The following is a 14,373-nucleotide window of genomic DNA, read 5'->3' as shown; positions in this document are numbered from 1 at the left end:
TCCTGGGTCTGTTTTCTTAGAGACTGTGTCCTTCTTGATGAGAGCACTGCATTCTTTGTTCATTGTTACAGTTTGTCCTCCCTTTAAAACTCTTTTCTTGCTCAGCAATTCCTTTAAATACTTGATATGTGTAGGCATCTGCTGGAGAATCTCAAGAAAGGGAATATTGATATGGAGAGACTTAAATGTCTCTAAAAACCTTGAATAGGTTTTCCCTTTTTCACCTCCTCCTAACCTCTGAGGAAATGGTGCTTTTGGTTGGTATATTTCCAGCATGCCTTTTTGCAGTTCCTTGGCTTGCTCAATTCCACTTTCCTGCTTAACTTCTTCCACACCTTCCTTCAAGATTTCTGGCTCCTGCTCTGAGGGCCTGATTCCTTCTTCTTCTGAAACTTCCTTCAATATGGTGATGGCCTTGCATTCTTCCCATCTCACTCTCTTTTGTTCCCCTTTAGGATTCTTTTCTGTGTCACTAGGGAACACTGCAGTTGATTTGGGGGCCTGTTGAGATAGCTCTCCTACTTGAGACTCCATCCTCTTGAGTTTTTCACCATGGTTTCTTAAGGTAGCTCTCACAAAATCCCTGAAGCTTTTCAATTCGGTTATGTCTTGACTCATGGTTGCCATCATTCCTTCTATCCGGTTTAATTGATCTTGAAATTGTTGGTTCGGATTAGGTTGGGTAGGTTGATTATTTTGGCCATGATATGGTGGTTGGGAGTAAGTGTTTTGTGTGGCTTGGTATGATCTTTGGTTGGAGTTTTGGTATGTGGAATTGTTATGTTGGTTGTGGTTGTAAGGTTTGTGGTTTTGTGGTTGGGTTTGTTGGTTCCCCCACCCAAAGTTTGGGTGATTTTTCCATCCTGGGTTGTAAGTGTTGGAATGTGGATCATATGATTGCCTTTGTTGGTTTCCCACATAGTTGGCCTCTTCCCAATCACCTCCTTCAATGCTTACTTCCTCTTGATCTTGTGTGTGTATTGCAGCCACTTGCTTTGTTTCTAATTGCCTGGTAAGCTCTGCTAGTTGCTTGGCAAACACTTTGTTTTGGGCTAGAATTGTATCAACCTGGTTTAGCTCCATGACTCCCTTAGTGTTGTGCCTCTCTGATGCATAGTAGTACTCATTCTCAGCCACTGTCTCAATCACTTCAATGGCTTCTTCCACAGTCTTTTTCCTGTTTAATGAACCTCCTGATGAATGGTCTACAGCCTTCCTTGATTCATAAGAGAGTCCATCATAGAAAATATGCAATTGCACACAGTCATGGAACATGTCCGGTGGGCATTTCCTTGTCAAATCCTTGAATCTCTCCCATGCCTCGTAGAGAGTTTCACCATCTTGTTGTCTAAAAGTCTGAACCTCAGATCGAAGCCTATTGACCTTTTGTGGGGGGTAGAAACGTGCCAGAAACTTGCTTTCCACCTCATCCCATGTTGTTAGACTCCCCCTTGGGAATGATTCCAGCCACTTAGCTGCTTTGTCCCTAAGTGAAAATGGGAACAAAAGCAGTTTATAGGCATCTTCCTGGACTCCATTGGACTTCACAGTGTCACAAATTCTCAGGAATTTTGTGAGATGTTGGTTGGGATCTTCATTAGCACTCCCACCAAATGAACAATGATTCTCCACAAGTGATATTAGCTGTGGTTTGAGTTCAAAATTGTTGGCCTGAATGGGTGGTTTCTGAATGCTGCTACCACAATTCCCAGAGGTTGGGTTTATGTATGAACTAAGAACCCTCCTCTCAGGAATGGCATTGTTTCCATCAGCTCTCTCATGGTTGTGAACTTCTCTATCCATGTTGAGATCTAGAGCTTCCTCAAAATTGTCCTCAGATTCTCCTTCAGATTCTTCTTCTCCCAGTACTCTCTTCCCTCTTGCTTCCCTTCTAAGTCTATGAAGGGTCCTCTTTGGTTCGGTATATGGCGGAGTTGATGTCTCTCCTCTCCTACCTGTCATACAAGAACACAGCACAGGCAACAACAAGTGAAATACTCTTGGTTAATGGAAGAGTATGGTTAGAGCAATTGAGGAATTAATTCAAACAGTTAGTGAGTCAGTGAGTTAGTTGCTTGAATTTAAAGGCATAAAGAAAGAAAGCATGTAACAGAGTGCAGAAATTAAAATTCAACAAGTAACTTGTACTGAATTAATCAAAACAAAAAAAATGCTCAATCTAGTTAACTTCCAATTGGAGAATTGTCAATCGAAAACCAATCCCCGGCAACGGCGCCATAAACTTGATGCGCATAAACTAGTTATGCTACGATTTAGGAAATTGCACGATCGGCAAAATTCCTTCCGGCAAGTGCACCGGTTATCGTCAAGTAAAAACTCACAATAGAGTGAGGTCGAATCCCACAAGGATTGGTTGAGTGAGCAATTCGGATTAGAAGTGTGTTCTAGTTGAGCGGAATCAAGATTGAGATGAGAATTGCGGAATGTAAAATTGGCGGGAAAAGTAAATGACAAGAAATTGAAATGGCGGAATCTTAAATTGCATGAATTAAAGAGCAGAAACTAAATTGCTGAAATTAAAAGGGAATGGGGGTGATTGCATGAATTGAGTTGCAGAATGTAAAGAGAAGATGGAAATCAGAATTGGGGGATTCATTGGGTTATAGGAGATATTGAGATCTCCGAATCAAAACATGTTTATCTCTTCCTCAAGCAATGCGTTCATTGAATTTTGCTTGGCAATCTTATATGATTGGATCCCAATCCCTTGGTTCACCAATTCTCTCTAAAAATGAACAAATTCCCAATCCCTTGGTTTAAATGTTCATAAGAAGAGATGATGCTCGATCACTGATTATACCACACAGTTTCATGAACCACAATTTGGTAGGATTACATGTCACAATATCCATCCAAACCCCAATCCAATTCACTGTGAGAAAGCTTCTCTAGCATGAATCCTCCATTCCTTTCCCAAGGTTCCGAAGGATTCCAATTATGGGTAGTTTCTTTCCCAAGACAACTACCCAATGGAATTAGATCGAGAAGCTTTCTAACAAAATTCAAGAGAAAAGATTGAAGAAGAAGATAAACTATTATTGATTCATTGAATTACAATAGAGCTCCCTAACCCAATGAAAGGGGGTTTAGTGAGTCATAGCTCTGAATTCAATTACAAAGATATGAAAACTAGCTAAAAAATGAAAAGGTGAAAAGTCTCTTCTAACTTAAATTCTATCCTATTTATACACTTTCTATATTGAGCTTCTGTTGTGTTTCTTGGGCTTTGAGGCCTCTCCCTGCTTTCCTTTTGCCTTGGGTTCATGATCCATAATCTTGATGAGGCTGCTGATCCAAATTCTGTAACATTCATTGAGCCAACTTAGTGATAATCAAATAATGGCACATGACTCAATAAATTGAAATTTCAGACTCATCAATCCTTCAGGCCCAATCCCATAATCCATGATATTCAATTGGGTTTCATACCAGAATAAGTTTAAGTTAATGTTTGTGCTCAAATACTAACTTAAACCACAATATTTTTGGTCCAGAAACCTTTTCCAAGAGTGGCGTTTAAGTTGCAGTTTAAGCTTAAACTGCAGCTTAAACGCCAGACACTTCCAGTGAGGCCTTTTGTAGAAGCACGTTTAAGCTTCAGTTTAAGGTTAAACTGAAGCTTAAACGTGGAAATGGAAGAAGGCAGCCCTGGAGAGTCATGTAGTCGAACACGTTTAAGCTTCAGTTTAAGGTTAAACTGAAGCTTAAACGTGGATATAGGAAAGGCAGCCCTGGAGGTCGAACACGTTTAACCTCCAATTTAAGGTTAAACTGGAGGTTAAACGTGGAAATGGAAGGAGGCATCCTGGAGGTCGAACACGTTTAACCTCCAGTTTAAGGTTAAACTGGAGGTTAAACGTGGAAGCTTAGAAGGGTAGCCTTGGAGGTGTCGAACACGTTTAAGCTCCAGTTTGAGGTCAAACTGGAGCTTAAACGTGGAAATGGAGAGAGCAACCCTGGAGGAGAAAACTTGGTCGAACACGTTTAAGCTCCAGTTTGAGGTCAAACTGGAGCTTAAACGTGGAAATGGCTCCCTGGTGCTTTTCCCATTCTGGCGTTTAACCTCCAGTTTAAGGTTAAACTGGAGGTTAAACGTGGAACTCCTTCCTGAGTGGCATTCTCATTCTGGCGTTTAACCTCCAGTTTAAGGTTAAACTGGAGGTTAAACGTGGAATGCTTCTTTGGTGAGACTTTCATTCTGGCGTTTAACCTCCAGTTTAAGGTTAAACTGGAGGTTAAACTTCAATTCCAGCATTTCTTAGCCTTCCTGATTCTGGCGTTTAAGCTCCAGTTTAGGCTTAAACTGGAACTTAAACTCCACATGTGATATTCAAGCTTCCTTTATTGATTTTGTTGCTTCCTTGCTTAGCCTCTTCTTCCCTGAAATCATCCAAACAATTGCATCAAAGTCTTGCAAAATTTTCATGAGAAATCTTCCATTCATAGCATTCAAGTAATATAACTAAAACTCATGGAATTTGCATTAAAATCATACTGTTTGGATGGTTCATTGCTTTGTTCTTCATTTAACCATTTTTGGTTACTTTAAGCTCAAGAAAATGCATAAAACAACTAAAACTAACAGAAAAATGCTAGTGAAACTAGCCTAAGATGCCTTGGCATCATCCCACAAGTAGTACTTTACATTGGTAATTAATTTTTTCTTTTGTTGCCTGCTATACTCCTTGGGTATGAACCTTGCAGCTTTATAGTTTGCAATGTCTGCAAACCATGGTGTTTCCTGAATGGCAAACAAATGCTCATCCGGAAAGGTCTCAGAGATTTCAAGAGAGGGGAAGGACGTCCGTTCTACTGGCTCTATCCGGGACAGATGATCAGCCACTTGGTTCTCTGTTCCTTTTCTGTCTCTTATTTCTATATCAAACTCTTGCAGAAGCAACACCCATCTTATGAGCCTGGGTTTTGAATCCTGCTTTGTGAGTAGATATTTAAGAGCAGCATGGTCAGTGTACATAATCACTTTTGATCCTACTAAGTATGATCTAAACTTGTCAATGGCATAGACCACTGCAAGTAATTCCTTTTCTGTGGTTGTGTAATTTTTCTAGGCATCATTTAAAACACGGCTAGCATAATAAATGACATGCAGAAGCTTGTCATGCCTCTGTCCCAGTATTGCACCAATGGCGTGATCACTGGCATCACACATTAATTCGAATGGTAAAGTCCAGTCTGGTGCAGAGATAACTGGTGCTGTGACCAGCTTAGCTTTCAGAGTTTCAAACGCCTGCAGGCACTCTGTGTCAAACACAAATGGCATGTCAGCAGCTAGCAGGTTGCTTAGAGGTTTTGCAATTTTTAAAAAATCCTTTATAAACCTCCTATAGAATCTTGCATGCCCCAGAAAGCTTCTGATTGCCTTATCATTGGCAGGTGGTGGTAATTTTTTAATTACTTCTATTTTAGCTTGATCCACCTCTATTCCCTTGTTTGAAATTTTATGTCCAAGGACAATCCCTTCAGTCACCAAAAAGTGACATTTTCCCAGTTTAAAACCAAGTTGGTCTCTTGGCATCTTTTCAAAACCAGTGTCAGGTGATCAAGACAGGAGCTGAATGAGTCTCCATATACTGAGAAGTCATCCATGAAGACTTCCAGAAATTTTTCCACCATATCAGAGAAAATAGAGAGCATGTATCTCTGAAAGGTTGCAGGTGCATTACGCAGCCCAAATGGCATCCTTCTATAAGCAAACACTCCAGATAGACATGTGAATGCTGTCTTCTCTTGATCCTGGGGATCTACTGCAATTTGGTTGTAGCCTGAATAGCCATCCAAAAAACAGTAATAATCATGACCTACTAGTCTTTCTAGCATCTGGTCTATGAATGGTAAAGGAAAATGATCCTTTCTGGTGGCTGTATTGAGCCTTTTGTAGTCAATACACATGCGCCACCCTGTAACTGTTCTTGTAGGAACCAGTTCATTTTTTCATTATGAACCACTGTCATGCCTCCCTTTTTTGGGATAACTTGGACAGGGCTCACCCAGGGGCTATCAGAAATAGGATAAATAATCCCAGCCTCCAGTAATTTGGTGACCTCTTTCTGCACCACTTCCTTCATGGCTGGATTTAGCTGCCTCTGTGGTTGAACCACTGGCTTAGCATTGTCCTCCAATAAGATCTTGTGCATGCATCTAGTTGGGCTTATGCCCTTAAGGTCACCTATAGACCACCCAAGAGCTGTCTTGTGTGTCCGTAGCACTTGAATTAGTGCTTCCTCTTCCTGTGGATTTAAAGCAGAGCTTATGATCACTGGAAAAGTGTCACCTTCTCCCAGAAATGCATATTTCAGGGATGGTGGTAATGGTTTGAGCTCGGGCTTAGGAGGTTTTTCCTCTTCCTGAAGAAATTTCAAAGGCTCTTTCAATTCCTCTGAATCCTCAAGACCAGGCTGAACATCTTTAAAGATATCTTCCAACTCTGATTCGAGACTCTCAGCCATGTTGATCTCCTCTACCAAAGAGTCAATAAGATCAACTTTCATGCAGTCTTTTGGTGTGTCTGGATGCTGCATGGCATTGACAGCATTCAACTTAAACTCATCCTCATTGACTCTCAGGGTGACTTCCCCCTTTTGGACATCAATGAGAGTTCGTCCAGTTGCTAGGAAAGGTCTTCCTAGGATGAGAGTAGCACTCTTGTGCTCTTCCATTTCCAGCACTACAAAGTCAGTGGGAAAGGCGAATGGCCCAACCCTGATAATCATGTCCTCAATCACGCCTGATGGGTATTTAATGGAGCCATCAGCAAGTTGGAGACATATCCGGGTTGGTTTAACTTCTTCAGTTAAACCAAGCTTTCTGATAGTGGATGCAGGTATTAGGTTGATGCTTACCCCAAGATCACATAAGGCTGTCTTGGTGCAATTACCCTCTAATATGCATGGTATCAGAAAGCTTTCGGGATCTTTAAGCTTTTCTGGAAAGCTTTTCAAAATGACTGCACTGCATTCTTCAGTGAGGAGAACTCTTTCAGTTTCTCTCCAATCCTTCTTATGACTCAAGATCTCTTTCATGAACTTGGCATAAGAAGGTATTTGCTCAAGTGCCTCTGCAAACGGAATCTTTATTTCAAGAGTCCTGAGATAATCTGCAAAGCGAGCAAATTGCTTATCCTGCTCCTCTTGGCGGAGTTTTTGAGGATAAGGTATCTTGGCTTTATATTCTTCAACCTTAGTTGCTGCAGGTTTATTTCCTACAGAGGTGGCTGGAGAAGCCTTTTTAGAGGGGTTGTTATCAGTACTTGTGTATGTCTGATCCCTCACTGGCATTTGAATGCCAGGGTTAGAAGCTGGAGTGACGTTGGACGCCAGCTCCTCACCTGTTCCTGGCGTCTGAACGCCAAAACTGTGCTTCTTTTGGGCGTTCAACGCCAATTCCTTGCTTGTTTCTGGCGTTGAACGCCAGGACTGAGCATGGTTTGGGCGTTCAACGCCAGCTTTCCACCCAATTTCTGGCGTTTGATTGCCAGAATTATTCCTCTCCGGGCTCTTACTGTCCTCAGATGGATTTTGGGTAGTTTGCTCTTTTCTTGACTTTCTGCTACCTTGAGGAGGGGCATCTAATGTTTTCCCACTTCTCAATTGAACTGCTTGACACTCTTCTGTTATTTATTTTGACAGCTGCTGCTTTGTTTGCTTTAATTGTACTTCCATATTTATATTAGCCATTCTTGTCTCTTGTAGTCTCTCCTTGAATTCGGCTAACTGTTTTGTTAGAAAATCCAATTGCTGATTAAATTCAGTAGCTTGTTCTGTAGGACTGAGTTCAGCAGTTACTGTTTTAGCCTCTTCTTTCATGGAAGGTTCACTGCTTAGGTACAGATGCTGATTTCTGGCAACTGTATCAATGAGCTCTTGAGCTTCTTCAATTGTCTTTCTCATGTGGATAGATCCACTAGCTGAGTAATCTAGAGAAATCTGAGCCCTTCCTGTAAGCCCATAATAGAAGATGTCTAACTGAACCCACTCTGAAAACATTTCAGAGGGACACTTTCTTAGCATCTCTCTGTATCTCTCCCATGCATCATAAAGAGATTCATTATCTCCTTGTTTAAAGCCTTGGATGTCCAGCCATAGCTGTGTCATCCTTTTTGGAGGGAAATATTGATTCAAGAATTTTTTTGACAGTTGTTTCCATGTCCTTATGCTAGCCTTAGGTTGGTTATTTAACCACATCTTAGCTTGGTCTTTTACAGCAAATAGAAACAGTAATAGTCTGTAGACATCCTGATCCACTTCCTTATCATGAACTGTGTCAGCAATTTATAAAAACTGTGCCAGAAACTCTGTAGGTTCTTCCTGTGGAAGACCAGAAGACTGGCAACTTTGCTGCACCATGATAATGAGCTGAGGATTCAACTCAAAGCTACTGACTTCAATGGAGGGTATACTGATACTACTCCCATATGAAGTAGTAGTGGGATTAGCATATGACCCCAGAGTCCTTCAGGACTGTTCATTTCCACTTAGATCCATGATAGAGAAAGGGAGATGATGTAGAATAGAGAAAAAAATTATTTTTATTTATTTATTTATTTCAAAAATAAAATAAATTAAAATAAAATAAATAAAAATGGGTGAAGATTTTCGAAAAAATGAAGAAAAAGAAAGAAGAAAAATGGTTAGGAAGTTTTGAAAAAAATATGATTGAAAGGATTTGATTGGAAAAGATATGATTTGAAAAAGATATGATTTTTAAATTTGATGACTAATTTAATGCTGATTTTTCGAAAATTATGAGTGGAATGAAGAAAAGATATTTTTTTTATTTTTGAATTTTATGATGAAAGAGAAAAACACATAAAAGACACACAACTTAAAATTTTTGGATCTAATGCTACTTGTTTTTGAAAATTTTGGAGGGAAAATACCAAGGAACACCAAACTTAAAAATTTTAAGATCAAAACACAAGGAAGACTCAAGAACACTTTGAAGAATCACAAGAACAACAAGAACATGAAGGTGGAACACCAAACTTAAAATTTTTAGTAAACCAAAATAAAATTTTCGAAAACCAAAGAAAAATCAACAAGAAAACACCAAACTTAAAGTCTGGCACAAGATTTAATAGAAAAATTATTTTTGAAAAAGGAACTTAAAAAGAAGATACGCAATTACCAAGAACATAGACCAACGCTCTAGCCAATTGGGCAGTAAATGTAACACTTGTTTTGAAGAAGTATTTTTAATAACTAAGAATAATTTTTTTTCGAAAACTACTGTTTTGAAAAGGCACAAGAAAAACAAGAAAAGAAACAGAACAAGAAAAACTAAAGATCAAACAAGAAAAATAAACAAGAACAACTTAAAGATGAGGAAAGAACAAAGAACACAAATTTCGAAAATTTTAAAAGAATATAAAAACATGCAATTGACACCAAACTTAAAATATGGAACTAAACTCAAACAGAAAAACTCAATTATCAGTTTATAAAATTTTTGAAAAATTTAAAAAGAGAAAATAAGGATTTTAAAAGAAAAATTTTTCCTAATCTAAGCAACAAAATAAACCGTTAGTTGTCCAAACTCGAATAATCCCCGGCAACGGCGCCAAAAACTTGGTGCACGAATTGTGAATCACACTTTTCACAACTCGTACCACTAACCAGCAAGTGCACTGGGTCATCCAAGTAATACCTTACGTGAGTAAGGGTCGAATCCACGGAGATTGTTGGCTTGAAGCAATCTATGGTTATCTTGTAACTCTTAGTCAGGATATTAATTTGTGGTTATCAGTTGACTTGCAAATGAACAAGAGAGCATGAATTAAAGGTTACTTGTTATGCAGTAATAGAGAATATGTTGGGGTTTTGGAGATGCTTTGTCTTCTGAATTTCAGCTTTTCTCTTGTATTCCTCTTCCGTCATGCATGCAAAAGTGCAAAGTTCCTTCTATGGCAAGCTGTGTGTTGGTGGATCACCGTTGTCAATGGCTACCATCCGTCCTCTCAGTGAAAAGGGTCGACGTGTGCTGTCACTACACGGCTAATCATCTGTCGGTTCCCACTCATGCTGGAATAAGATCCATTGATCCTTTTGCGTCTGTCACTACGCCCAACACTCGCGAGTTTGAAGCTCGCCACAGCCATCCAATCCCAGAATCCTACTCGGAATACCACAGACAAGGTTTAGACTTTCCGGATTCTCATGATTGCCGCCATCAATCTAGCTTATACCACAAAGATTCTGATTAAGGAATCTAAGAGATACTCATTCAATCTGATGTAGAACGGAGGTGGTTGTCAGACACATGTTCATGGATTGAGGAAGGTGATGAGTGTCACGGATCATCACCTTCTCTATAATTAAGAGTGAATGAATATCTTAGATAGGAACACGCATGTTTGAATGGAAAACAGAAATAATTGCATTAATTCATCGAAACACAGCAGAGCTCCTCACCCCCAACAATGGAGTTTAGAGACTCATGCCGTCAAAGAGTACAAAGTTCAGATCTAAAAATGTCATGAGGTACAAAATAAATCTCTAAAAGTTGTTTAAATACTAAACTAGTAACCTAGGTTTACAGAAAATGAATAAACTAAGATAATTGGTGCAGAAATCCACTTCTGGGGCCCACTTGGTGTGTGCTGGGGCTGAGAGTTAAGCTTCTCACGTGCCTGGGCTGTTTTGGGCGTTCACTGCCAAGTTGTAACCTTTTTCTGGCGTTGAACTCCAACTTGTAACTTGTTTCTGGCGCTAGACGCCAGACTGCAACATGGAACTGGCGTTGAACGCCAGTTTATGTCGTCTATCCTTGAGCAAAGTATGAACTATTATATATTGCTGGAAAGCCCTGGATGTCTACTTTCCAACGCAATTGGAAGCACGCCAATTGGACTCTTGTAGCTCCAGAAAATCCATTCCGAGTGCTGAGAGGTCAGAATCCAACAGCATCATCAGCAGTCCTTTTTCAGCCTGAATTAGATTTTTGCTCAGCTCCCTTAATTTCTGCCAGAAAATACCTGAAATTATAAAAAATCACACAATCTCATAGTAAAGTCCAAAAATTTGAATTTTTTCTAGAAACTAATAAAAATATACTAAAAACTTAACTGAAACATGCTAAAAACTACATGAAATTAACCCCAAAAGCGTATAAAATATCCGCTCATCAGACACCTGAATTCGATGTAAGCTTTCAAACCTTAAAAGAAAGATTAACCTCAGTGCCACCATTTGTGATACCAGAGCCAAATAAATTGTTCGGAATTACTGCAATTCATTATCGAAGCACTTAGGATGTGAGCGGATGCAACAATGTGATGTGGTGATGAATGCCCTCAGCAGGGAGACTCTGAGTACTGTTTGGAGGATTTAATGCCGTTAGGAAATCATGAATTGAGTAACCAAGTCCACTTACTTTTCGCCTATCGGAGCGAACTATTCATCAAAAAATTAGTGAGACTATACATCGTAAAGATAGTAAGGTTGCACAATGCGTTAATTGCTTCTGTGATGGTTTGGACTCGGAAAATCAAGCATCTTATCTCGAATTTGGTAGCCGAGACGACGGAAAAGAGATTAAGTAAATCCGAGTTAAGATTCTAACTACGCAAGGCCAACAGAAGAGTAGATAGTTTGAAGAAGGAAGTTACGCATTCTGGACGGTTAGTTCAATAGACTAGAATCGACGAGCAATCAAAACTAAAGGGTTGAAACCGAAGTGTATTAGGCCGTTTGAAGTATTAAGACGGATTAGGGGACGAGTGGCATATTAAATAGTTTTACCGCCGTATCCTTTGAGCCTGCACGACATACCACACATTTCACGGCATCGGTAATATACTTCTGAGGTAAGCTATGTCTTAGAACCTGAGGCAGTTCAATTGAAAAGAGGATTTGACATTTCAAATAACTCCAGTTAGAATTGACGATACCAGTATTAAGCAACTACGTGGAAAAGAAGTGTCATTAGTTAATGTTGCTTGGAGTTGAGCTGGAATTGAGGAGTACAGCTAAGAACTTGAGTCAGAAATATGGAAAGACTACCCACACCTATTTTTAGGAAACTAAATCTGAATTTTGAGAGAAAAATTCTTAATTAGGTTGGCAGGATATAAACCCTGCAAATTAAGGTAGTGTATATGTGAAATTGGAACTCATTTGAAGAGATTGGAAGCTTAATTGAGCCTTGGGTGCTGAGGTTTTGGTGTTGAAGGCTTGTGACCTTATCAATTTGGGTGTTTTTGGCTTAGGGAAGAAATCGGCCAATGTATTGTTTTGGTTTCTCGTATGTAATATATAATATCTTGTGAAAACTTAGGCTAGACGACCAAATGATAAGATGAATCATATGTTGGTGTACATGTGGTAGTTTTGATTATTGAATTATGTGTTGTTTGATGTGGGTATTACATATGTTGTTGTTAAATGGATGTGGTGGATGGTTGATGAAATAATGATTATTTTGAATAGCAATGATATATTGATGATTGAGTATAAATGTGGTGTTGAATGTGAATGGTTCGGGTTGGAATTAGCAAAATTGTGTATGGGATTGTATGATGTGAATGTAAAATAATAATATGTAGTTTGGTATGCTTTGATGTTGTTTGAAACTTGGAGTGCATGTTTGAGTTAGAAAATGTGGTAAAAATAGAGGTTAGTATTTTAGATGAAAAACTTGATTTTAACGAACTTTGGCGATCCATAACTGGAGCCTCGAATTTTGGATTGGAATGAAATTTGTTTCAAATTAAAGATACACATTTATATACCAAATTTCAATACCCAAACACATATAAAGAAGGGATTTACTAGGGTTTGAGGGTCCTTACTTTAACTGTACCTCAAGCTAATAAAAATCCACTAATTCCTCAAGCTAATCGTATCCTATAACATCAAAAATCAAATATCTCAACACCTCACAATATTGAATTTTTGAAATTGAGGAGGAGAAGATTGAAAATGAAATTGTGACTTTCTTACCAAATTGAGTACCGGACTTTGTAGAGCTCGTTACAGCAGTCGCATGGCCGTAAACGGTGTGACAATCGGAACTCGGAGTTGAAAGATATGTGGATTTGAATGGAAAAACAAGGGTTTGGGAACTTTTCTTCTCTTCCCTTATGTGTTCCAATGTGAAACAGCAAGGAAGGAGGAAGGAATGACCTGAGCTCATTCAGTTAAGTGAACTAGTTGGGCCTTTGGGTCCGTTGTGGGTCCTGTTGACTGGTTCGGCCCACTCGATCCAATCTTGGACCAAAATTTTTAAAATTAGTGTCAAAATTCGTATTTTAATTAATTCTTTTTCATTAAACTATAAAATTTTATTTTCTAATTTTTTTATTAATATTTAATTTATTGACTAATTATTTGTTAATTATGTAGGAGTTACACACAACAAATATTGTATTCAAAGAAATTTTTTCAAACCTAAAATGATATGCTATTTTTTTTATTACTACTATTTGTTGTTTTTCTCATTTATTGTTTTTGATTCTACATTGCAATTAAACATTTTAGGTATTTTTATTATTTTTTATCATAGTTAATTTTGGTCTAAATATACTCGTGATTTTTCACGGACAAAAATACTAATAATAACTAAATCTAAGAGGTCATTGCATTATGAAGGTCATTATTTATATATCTAAATTTCTAAGATATTGATACCAAATAAATTTAGAAAAATATTTCTATGATAAAAAAATCTATTTTTTCTTGACATAATTGTTAACTGTGGTAGCCCAAATAACTTCGACTACTATAGTATTTTGTGTAATATTATAACTATTGAGTTTCAAAAGTTTTTAAAAAATATGAACATAATATTTGGATTTGTTAAGATATTTTTTCTTACTATAAAATAAATGCATTAAAATTTAATTTTTTGTATTTTTAATAAAAAATTTTTAATTTTATAATCTTAACACGTGCCCTTAAATCCTGCAAAGTATTAGAGTTTGTACATTAAAATTTTGTAAATGATCCACATTGACTTTGTGGTTGACCATGACTTACAAATTTGACTTTATAAATAATTTGATTCGCATTATATACAAGTTCTAAAATGTTGCATTCATAAAAATTTACACAAATATTGTTAATTGTTTATGTGAAAAATTTTATATTAAACGAAAATTTTTGTATTTCTTCAAACAAGACTGGATGATTTTTTTCTTCATTATTAAAGAATGATAATTGAATATAATATTTATAAATTAAAATAAATTAGATTAAATTAATATTTTGCATGGTCAAAAATTAAATATGAGTTTTAGGACTGGCAATGAGTAGGGTAGGGTACCCTAACCCTATCTGTGGGTTAAAAATTTTATTAAAATTCTACTATATCCTACCCGCGGGTTGAGAATCTCTCAAC

General features: G+C 37.9%; 1 non-coding gene across 1 annotated transcript; it reads left to right on the top strand.

Moving 5' to 3' along the window:
* The first annotated feature begins 1,273 nt into the window (after positions 1-1,273).
* Positions 1,274-1,377, top strand: LOC112730885 (small nucleolar RNA R71). Its single transcript, XR_003166688.1, has one exon. It is a non-coding gene; the product is annotated as a small nucleolar RNA R71 (small nucleolar RNA).
* Positions 1,378-14,373: the final 12,996 nt, after the last annotated feature.

Source organism: Arachis hypogaea, chromosome 12 (genome assembly GCF_003086295.3).
Source record: "Arachis hypogaea cultivar Tifrunner chromosome 12, arahy.Tifrunner.gnm2.J5K5, whole genome shotgun sequence".
In the NCBI taxonomy this organism is placed as follows: domain Eukaryota; kingdom Viridiplantae; phylum Streptophyta; class Magnoliopsida; order Fabales; family Fabaceae; genus Arachis; species Arachis hypogaea.
Note: the sequence above shows the minus strand (reverse complement) of the source record. Positions and strands in the feature narration are given on the sequence as shown.